We start from the raw sequence: 9,233 nt of genomic DNA, 5'->3' as shown, positions 1-9,233 counted from the left end.
GTTTCACAGTAGCATCTAAAAAACTGAAATACCTAGGAATCTTCCTAACAAAAGAAATTAAAGACCTCTTCTCTGAAAACTATAGCACTCTGTACAGAGGGATTGAAGATGAAATCACAAAATGGAAAGACATCCTCTGCTCATCGGTAGGAAGGATCAATATAGTGAAAATGGCCATACTTCCATAACTGCTATAGAGATTCAATGAAATCCCAATTGAAATCCCCTCAGTATACTTCACTGACCTTGACAAAATCCAAAAATTCATTTGAAACAAGAGACCCAGAGTAGCAAAAGCAATTCTAGGTAACAGAGACATGGCAGGGGGTATCACAGTTCCAAACTTGCAACTATACTACAAAGCTACTGTGATAAAAACAGCATAGTACTGGCAAAGAAACAGACCTGAGGCCCAGTGGAACAGTGTGGAAGATGCAGCAACAATGCCAGACACACTCAGCCATCTCATCTTCAATAAAGGAGCCAAACACCCTCATTAGAGGAAAGATAACCTCTTTAATAAATGTTGTTTAGAAAATTGGCTTTAAACTTGCTAAAAATTAAAACTAGACCTATATCTCTTACCATGCACTAAACTAAAATTGAAATGGATTAAAGATCTAAGTGTTAAAATAGAAATGCTGAACCAGCTGGAACAGAAGTTAGGTAGAACTCTTGAAGTAATTGGTGTATGAAAAACCTTTCTGAACCAAACTTCAGTTGCCTTTGAACTAGCACAATCAACAAGTGGGATCTCTTATTATTAAAAAACTTCTGCACAGCAGGAGAAACCACCAGCAGTGTGAAGGGACAACCCACAATGTGGGAAAAAATCTTCACTTGCTGTTCCTCAGACAAAGGTCTACTGTCTGGAATCTAGAAAGAACTTAAAAAGATCATAACTCCAAAATTTAAAGCCCTAATATGAAAATGAGCATCAGAAATGAACTGACATTTCTCAAACAAAGAAGTAGAAATAGCAAATAAATACATGAAAAAATGTTCAACATCCCTGGTCATTTAAGAGATGCAAGGGAATACAATGTTGAGATTCCACCTCATTCCAGGAAGAATAACTGCTATCATGAAATCAACCAATAACAAGTGCTGGTGGGGCTGTGGGGAAAGAGGAACCCTCCTCCACTGCTGGTGGGTGTGTAGACTGGTGCAACTACTATGGAAATAAGTATGGAGATACCTCAAAATCTAGGACTGGAAGGCCCATTTGACCCAGCTATTCCTCTGCTGGGTATGTTCCCCAAAGAATTAAAAGAATCATACCACAGTGATGTATATATATATGCACTCTTGTTCATAGCAGCACAACTTAATTTTTTTTATTTTCTTATTTTTTAGGCAAATGACAAAGACCCAATTTACCAGCTTTTATACATCTAAGCTTAACATTACACATTTAAACATTGTCAAAACTTTATTAAGTTGCCAGCATCCAGGCACAACTAGAAAACATCCTTAAATTTGTAATGAACCAGAAATGTTATTACCATTAATGCATTAGTATCTTTTATTACTAAATACTCTAAAAAATGGAAATTATTTCTGTGGAGGACTCACTCTGGCAAAGTTAGCTTCATGGCAGGTGGGCACTACTTGGCTCACATTTCAAAAACAATGGAAAGCAAATCCATGCTGGTGTTAAAGAGTACAATCTTGTCCTTGTGCTAGAGTAAAGGCTTACCATGGATCACATTTAATAAAAAAGTTAAGTACATACAGAAATTACAATTTTAAATTCAAACAATGGTTCTACTCTGTGGTCCCAACAGTAAACTCAAAAGTCTATGACAAAGAGGGGCTCTGGGGAGCTGTTTATAAATATTTTAGATTACATACATTTATACTGAAAGTGGAGTTGGTTTGAAATCTTAAAAAAAAATTCCTGTTAATTGTCAAATGGTGCTTTTTATAGTTTATCATTTCTGTTAATGCATGCATTAAATTACTTGTTACCCAAGCATAGAAACTGCTCCTTACCATTTATCATTAAGGACATTAACTGTCCATCTTCTTCAACATCTAATCTTTCTTGACCATTCTCGACAATTCTGTTTGTGATAATTTTTTCTACCATTAAAAATTTAAGAAGACCAGCTGAGAGGAAAGGGCTTTTGGGCCACCATCCATCCCGCCACTCCCAGCCCAGAGGAAGGGGCTTCTGGGCAGCCATCCATCCCACTGCTCCTGGCCCAGAGGTAGGGGCTTCTGGGCCACCATCCAGCCAACCGCTAATGGCTCAGAGGAAGAGGCTTCCCGGCCACCATCCCTCCTGCCACTCCAGGCCCAGAGGAAGGGGCTTTTGGGCTGCTGTCCATCCCTCCACTGCCAGCCCAGATGAAAGGGCTTTTGGGTGACCATCCATCCCACCATTCCCAGCACAGAGGAAGGGACTTCTGGGCTGCCAACTGTCCCACCTCTCCTGGCTCAGAGGTAGAGGCTTCTGAGCCACCATCCCACTATTCCTGGTCAAGAAGAAGGGGTTTCTGGGCCCATGCACCCGATGATAATGGCCCAGAGGAAGGGGCTTCCTGCCACCATCCATCCTGCCACTCCCAGCCCAGAGGAAAGGGCTTTTGGGCCACTGTCCATCCCACCATTCCATGCCGAGAGAAAAGGGCTTTTGGGCCACCATCTGTCCCACTGCTCTCGGCCAAGAAGAAGGGGCTTCTGAGCTACCATCCCTCCAACTGCTCCTGGGCCCTGTCCTACCTATCCAAACTCAGAGGAGGTGAGCCATGTGGGTGCCAAAAGCACCCCCACTGTCACCCCAGTAAAAATGAGAAGACATGTAAATAAGTCATAAAACCAGACTTCCTGATCACCTACAGTAACCTCAAAGGGAAATGAGATGCAACACTCTGATACTCAACCACCTGGACCCAGTGAACTGGCACAAAAGGGGATCTGGAAAAAATGAAATCAGAAATAATTTCGCAGATAACAGGAGAGATTGTGCTCCTAGTGCAAGACATAATTAATAAATCTAGAGAAGAGTTGAGGAACATGATGGAATCCCAACATAGGAAACAAATGGAATCCATGAAAGAGATGCAAATAGATTTCCAGGAGATGAAAAACTCCATTGAAAGTCTACACAGCAGAATGAGCCAATGTGAGGATAGAATTTCAGATATAGAAGATAAGATTGCAATTAATGACCAGGAAAAGGAAAATTGCTTCAAAATTATAAGGGAACATGAGAAATCAATCCAGCAGCTGCTAGATGATGCAAAGAAGAATAACATAAGAATTATTGGAGTCAAAGAAGATACAGGAGAGAGTACAGATGACATATAAAAACTCTTCAGAGAAGTAATGGCAGAAAACATCCCAAGCAGGGGAAAAGAACTTGATATACAGAGACATGAGACATATAGGACTCCAAATAGCCTTGATCAAAAAAAGTCTACACATAGGCATATAATTGTTAAGACTCCAGAAACTCAACAGAAGAACAAAGTTCTCCAAGCAGTTAGAGAAAAGAAAAAAGTCACATACAAAGGAAATCCCATCAGAATCACAGCAGACATCTCAACACAAACCATCAAGGCAAGAAGAGCTTGGAGTGACATATTCCAAGCCCTAAAAGAACACAGCCTCCAACCCAGATTGATGTACCCTGCAAAACTATCTTTCAAACTTGATGGAGAAATAAGGTACTTTCATGACAAAGAGTACCTTAGGAACTTCGTGAATACCAAACCAGCACCCCAAAGAATTTTACACAATACCCTGGGAAGAGTCATTGAGGATCACAAACCCAGGAAGTACAGCACAATGAACCCATCTGGCATGACAAGAAATTAAATGTAAAGGGGGAGAATCCAACAAAAAGAAAAAGTCATGGCAATGACAAATCAATACGTTTCAGTTATAACTATCAACATTAATGGTCTCAATTCACCAATCAAAAGAAATAGACTGGCAGAATGGGTCAAGAAGCAAAATCCAACAGTATGCTGTATATAAGAAACACACTTCATTCAAAAGCAAACTCATAGACGGAAACTTAAAGGGTGGAAAATACACTCCATGCCATGAGAACTCCCTAAAAAGCAGGAGAAGCTATCCTCTTTGCAGATCAAGTAGATTTCAAACCAATACTCATTAAGAGAGACAAAGGACACTACATCCTTGTAAAGAAAACACTCCAAGAGGAAGAGACGACAATCATAAATATCTATGCACCAAACATTAGTGCACCCAACTATATAAAACAAATACTAATGGACATGAAAAGTCATGTATGCACTAATACAATTGTAGTGGGGGACCTCAACACCCCACTGTCACAAATAGATATATAAACTAGAGAAAAAATAAGTAAGGAAATACTAGAACTCAATCAAACTCTTGAACAAATGAATGTAACAGAGGTTTACAGAGAGTTCCACCCCACAAAATCAGAATACACATTCTTCTCAGCTCCTCATGGGTCATTTTCCAAAATAGACCGCATAGTCACACATAGAACATGTTTAAGTAAGTGGAAAGGAATTGAAGCTGTCCCCTGTATATTATAAGACCATTTTGCTATGAAATTGGAGATCCTTAGCAAAAGAAACAAAAACTTTCATAAAAACTTGGAAATTGAACAACACACTTCTGAATAAGCAATGGTTTAGAGAGGAATTTAAGAAGAAATCAGACAGTTCCTTCAATTAAATGACAATGACAATACAACATATTGGAATCTATGGGACACAATGAAAGCAGTCTCACAGGGGAAATTCATAGCAATAAATACACATATTAGGGAAACAGAATGAGCCCAATTAAACAACCTGAAGCTGAACCTCAAGCTTCTAGAAAAAGAAGAGCAGGACAACCCCAAAGCTCATATAAGGGAGGAAATTATAAAGATCAGAGGAGAAATCAATGCAATGGAGACTAAGAGAACAATACAAAAAAATCAATAAGGCCAAGAGTTGGTTCTTCGAAAGAATCAACAAAATTGACAACCCCTTAGCCAATCTTATCAGAAAAAGGAAAGAAAAGGCCCAAATCCATGCAATTACAAAGAAAAAGGTTGAAATTACAACACACCAAGCAGAAATCCAGAGGATCATCAATACCTACTTCCAGAACCTATACGACAATAACATGGAAAACAGAAGAAATGGACAGATTCCTAGATACATATGAATTAGCAAATTTGAACAAAGGAGATCTAAAAATTCTAAACAACCCAATATCAACCAATGAATTTGAAAATGTAATTAAAAACTTATCAACTAAGAAAAGCCCAGGACCTGATAGCTTCACTGCTGAATTCTACAAGACATTTAGAGAGGAACTACTGCCACTACTGTTTAAACTCTTCAATGAAAATGAAAGGGAAGCAATACTCCCAAATTCATTCCTGGAAGCAAGCATCACCTTGGTCCCCAAAGCAGAGAATGACCCAACTGAAGAGGAGAACTATAGGCCAATCTCACTAATGAACATAGATGCAAAAATCCTTAATAAGATACTGGTAAATTGAATGCAGAAGATCATCAAGAAGATCATATACCCTGATCAAGTGGGATTTAACCCAGGGTTGCAGGGTTGGTTCAAGAGACATCGAACAATGTAATACACTATATCAATAGAGCCAAGGACAAAATCAATATGATTATCTCCATAGATGCAGAAAAATTATTTGACAAAATCCATCATGCATTTGTGATAATACCCTACAAAAAATTGGAATAGATGGTCTCTACCTCAAACTGATAAAAGCCATCCATGAAAAACCAACAGCCAATATCATACTAAATGGTCAAAACCTGATATTCTTCACACTAAAATCAGAAACAAGAGAAGGATGTTCACTATCACCATTCTCATTCAATATAGTTTTGGAAACAGCCACAGCAATTAGACAAGAGTAAGAAATAAAAATAATTAAGATAGGAAATGAAGAAGTCAAATTGTCATTATTTGCAGATGACATGATACTCTATATAGAAGACCACAATAACTCCACCAAAAGCCTTCTAGACTTAATAACCAAATTCAGTCAAGTAGTTGGTTACAAGGTCAACACATAAAAATCAATTGCTTTCATCTACACCAATGACAGACTCATTGAGAGAGAAAGAAGCAAATAATACCTTTCACAAGAGCATCCAAAGAACTGAAATACCTAGGAATCAACAGAACAAAAGAAATCAAAGACCTCTTCTCTGAAAACTATAGCACTCTGAAAAGAGTGATTGAAGATGCTATCAGAAAATGGAAAGACATCCCCTACTCCTGGGTAGGAAAGATCAATATAGTCAAAATGGCCATACCTCCAAAACTGCTATATAGATTCAATGCAATTCCAATTGAGCTCTCAGCAGTATAATTCATGTACATTGAGAAAACAATCCAAAAATTCATTTGAAACAAGAAGAGACCCAGAATAGCAAAAGCAATTCTAGGTAACAGAGACATGGCAGGGGGTATCACAATCCCCAACCTGAAACTATACTACAAAGCTACTATGAAAAAAACCAGCATGGTACTGGCAAAGAAACAAAACTTGAGGACCAGTGGAACAGATTAGAAGATGCAGAAACAACGCCAGACACACTCAGCCATCTCATCTTTGACAAAGGACCCAAACATCTTTACTGGAGGAAAGATAGCATATTTTATAATTGGTGCTGGAAAAATTGGGTTTCAACTTGCCAAAATTTAAACCAGACCTGTATCTCTTTCCATGCACTAAACTAAAATTGAAATTGTTTAAAGATCTAAATATTAAAATAGAAATGTGAACCAGTTTGAACAGAGGTTTGGTAGAACTCTTGAAGACATCGGTGTAGGAAAAGATTTTGTGAACAAAACCTCAGTTGCCCATGAACTAGCACAAATAATCAACAAGTGGGATCTCTTCTAATTCAAAGCTTATGAACAGCAAGAGAAACCACCAACAGTGTGAAAAGACAATCCACAATGTGGGAAAAAATCTTCACCTGCTCTTCCTCAGACAAAGGTCTACTATGTCGAATCTATAAAGAATTTTAAAAGATCAGACATCACAAATTTAAAGACCCAATCTGAAAATGGGCATCTGAAATGAACAGACATTTCTCAGCAAAGAAGTAGAAACAGCAAATAAATACATGAAAAAATGTTCAACATCACTGGTCATTCCAGGGAGGCAAATGAAAACAACGCTGCTATTCCACCTCACTCCAGAAAGAATGGCTACTATCATGAATTCAACCAATAACAAATGCTGGCAGGGCTGTGGGGAAAGAGGAACCCTGCTCCACTGCTGGTGGGAGTGTAGACTGGTGCAAGTACTGTGGAAATTAGTATGGAGATACCTCAAATAACTAAGACTGGAAGTCCCATTTGATCCTGCTATTCCCCTCCTGAGGATCTTCCCCAAAGAATTAAAGGAATCATACCACACTGATATATGTGCACCCACGTTCATAGCAGCACAGTTTGTGATAGCTAAAACTTGGAAACAGTCCAAATGCTCATCAACTCTAGATTGGATAAAGAAAATATTTTTTTTTATAAAATGGAGTACTACTCAGCCATAAAAAGTGAGAAATTAGAGACACTTATAGCTAAACGGATGCGCATTGATGTGATAATCTTAAGTGAAATAAATAAGACACACATGTATAATACCAAATCGTTTCTCTGGTGTGAGAAACTGAAAGTGTAAATAAGGACTGAAATGTATAATCAGTAATGTGAAATAGGAAGAAAAGTGGCAAAGAGGAAGGAAGTGGGAGGGGTAGGGGAAAGGAAAGAAAGGAATGGAATTAATATAAGCAGATGGAAAAATAGGAGTAAAATTTTTGTGAATAGGGAGGAATGGAGGGGTTGAAAGGCAAGTGTGAAAAATAAGAACCAAGAGAGTTTATGTAAAGGTGCAAATTTCCAATAATGAATGTCATTATAATGCATACCTAAAATGTTCCAATGATTAGAATGAATAATCGATAATGTAAAATAGGAAGAAAAGTTCCAAAGTGGCAGGTGCAGTGGGAGGGGCAGGGGAAAGGAAAGAATCCAAAGGAAAAATGCTGAAAAATGGAAAAAATGGAAATAAAGTCTTTGTAAATAGGTATGGGTGGAGGGGGTGAAGGGAGGGCTAGGAATGGGGAAAAAATAAGAACCAAGGTGCATCATGTAAAGGTACAATTCCCAATGAGTAATGTAATTGTGTTGTATACCTACAATGTACCAATACACGAATTTATGAAAAAAAAAAGTTTAAGGAGAAATTGATATAGATTTGAAGTTACCCATCCCACTGACGCCACATGACAGGGATGAAAATGAAGTGAGGCCACCATGACCTAGGGAGCGAAATGAAGTAAATCCTGTATCAAAGGAAGAAAATCCACCTCCAAAGGATGGAAATCCACTGAAGGCAGAAAAAAAGGAGCCCACACCACAGCTTCTGCTTCCTCAGGGATCCCTTTAGTTTTCAAAAAAGTCTTCAAATGAGTCTTTGAAGAAGTTGAATTATAATGGGTCCCTTCCACCAAAAATTTCCCTGAAGACATCATCTGGGTTCTGGAATGTGAAGTCCAACTCAAATGGACTGTCAAAATTACTTCCACTTCAAACACCACCATTTAATTCATCTTTGCCATATTTGTCATAAATGTCCCATTTTTTAGCATCTGATAACACCTTATACACCTCAGCCACTTGTTTGAATTTTAACTCTGGTTCTTTGTATCCTTAGGATTTTTATCTGGATGCCACTTTAGTCCCAGTTTCTGGTATGCTTTCATGATGTCTTCAGGGGAGGCATGTCACTGCATGCCTAGAACTTCATAGTAGTACACCACGTTTTAGCAGTTTCCCAGAACAAGTCTGAAGATGCATACAATTGGTGGCACAAAGAAGAGCGGTGTGTGGTCAGTCCCCTCACAGCTCTGGCACAGTGACCTGGTAGTGGCAGTGGCAGTTCCTCATGCTTTCCTTTCTAGCACAATTTGTAATAGCTAAAACCTTGAAGCACCACAGATGCCCATCAACTGCTGACTGGATAAAGAAAATGGGGTTTTTATATAATATGGAGTACTACTCAGCTATAAAAAATGAGAAATTAGAGACATTTATAGTTAAATGGATGCACATTGAGGTGATACTCGTAAGTGAAATAAATAGGACACACATATTTAAATACTGAATGGTTTCTCTAGTGTGAGAAACTGAAAGTGTACATAAGGACTAAATGGTATAATGGATAGTGTGAAGGGGAA

General features: G+C 38.4%; 1 pseudogene; it reads right to left on the bottom strand.

The window, feature by feature from the left end:
- Nucleotides 1–1,960: 1,960 nt before the first annotated feature.
- Nucleotides 1,961–8,819, bottom strand: LOC101713380 (dnaJ homolog subfamily B member 6 pseudogene; annotated as a pseudogene).
- Nucleotides 8,820–9,233: the final 414 nt, after the last annotated feature.

The sequence above is a fragment of the Heterocephalus glaber genome, unplaced genomic scaffold (assembly GCF_053883595.1).
Source record: "Heterocephalus glaber isolate CG9 unplaced genomic scaffold, H.glaber_assembly_v1.0 deba00001185, whole genome shotgun sequence".
Lineage (NCBI taxonomy): Eukaryota > Metazoa > Chordata > Mammalia > Rodentia > Bathyergidae > Heterocephalus > Heterocephalus glaber.
The sequence above is the reverse complement of the archived record's forward strand: the minus strand, read 5'-3'. Positions and strand labels throughout refer to the sequence as shown.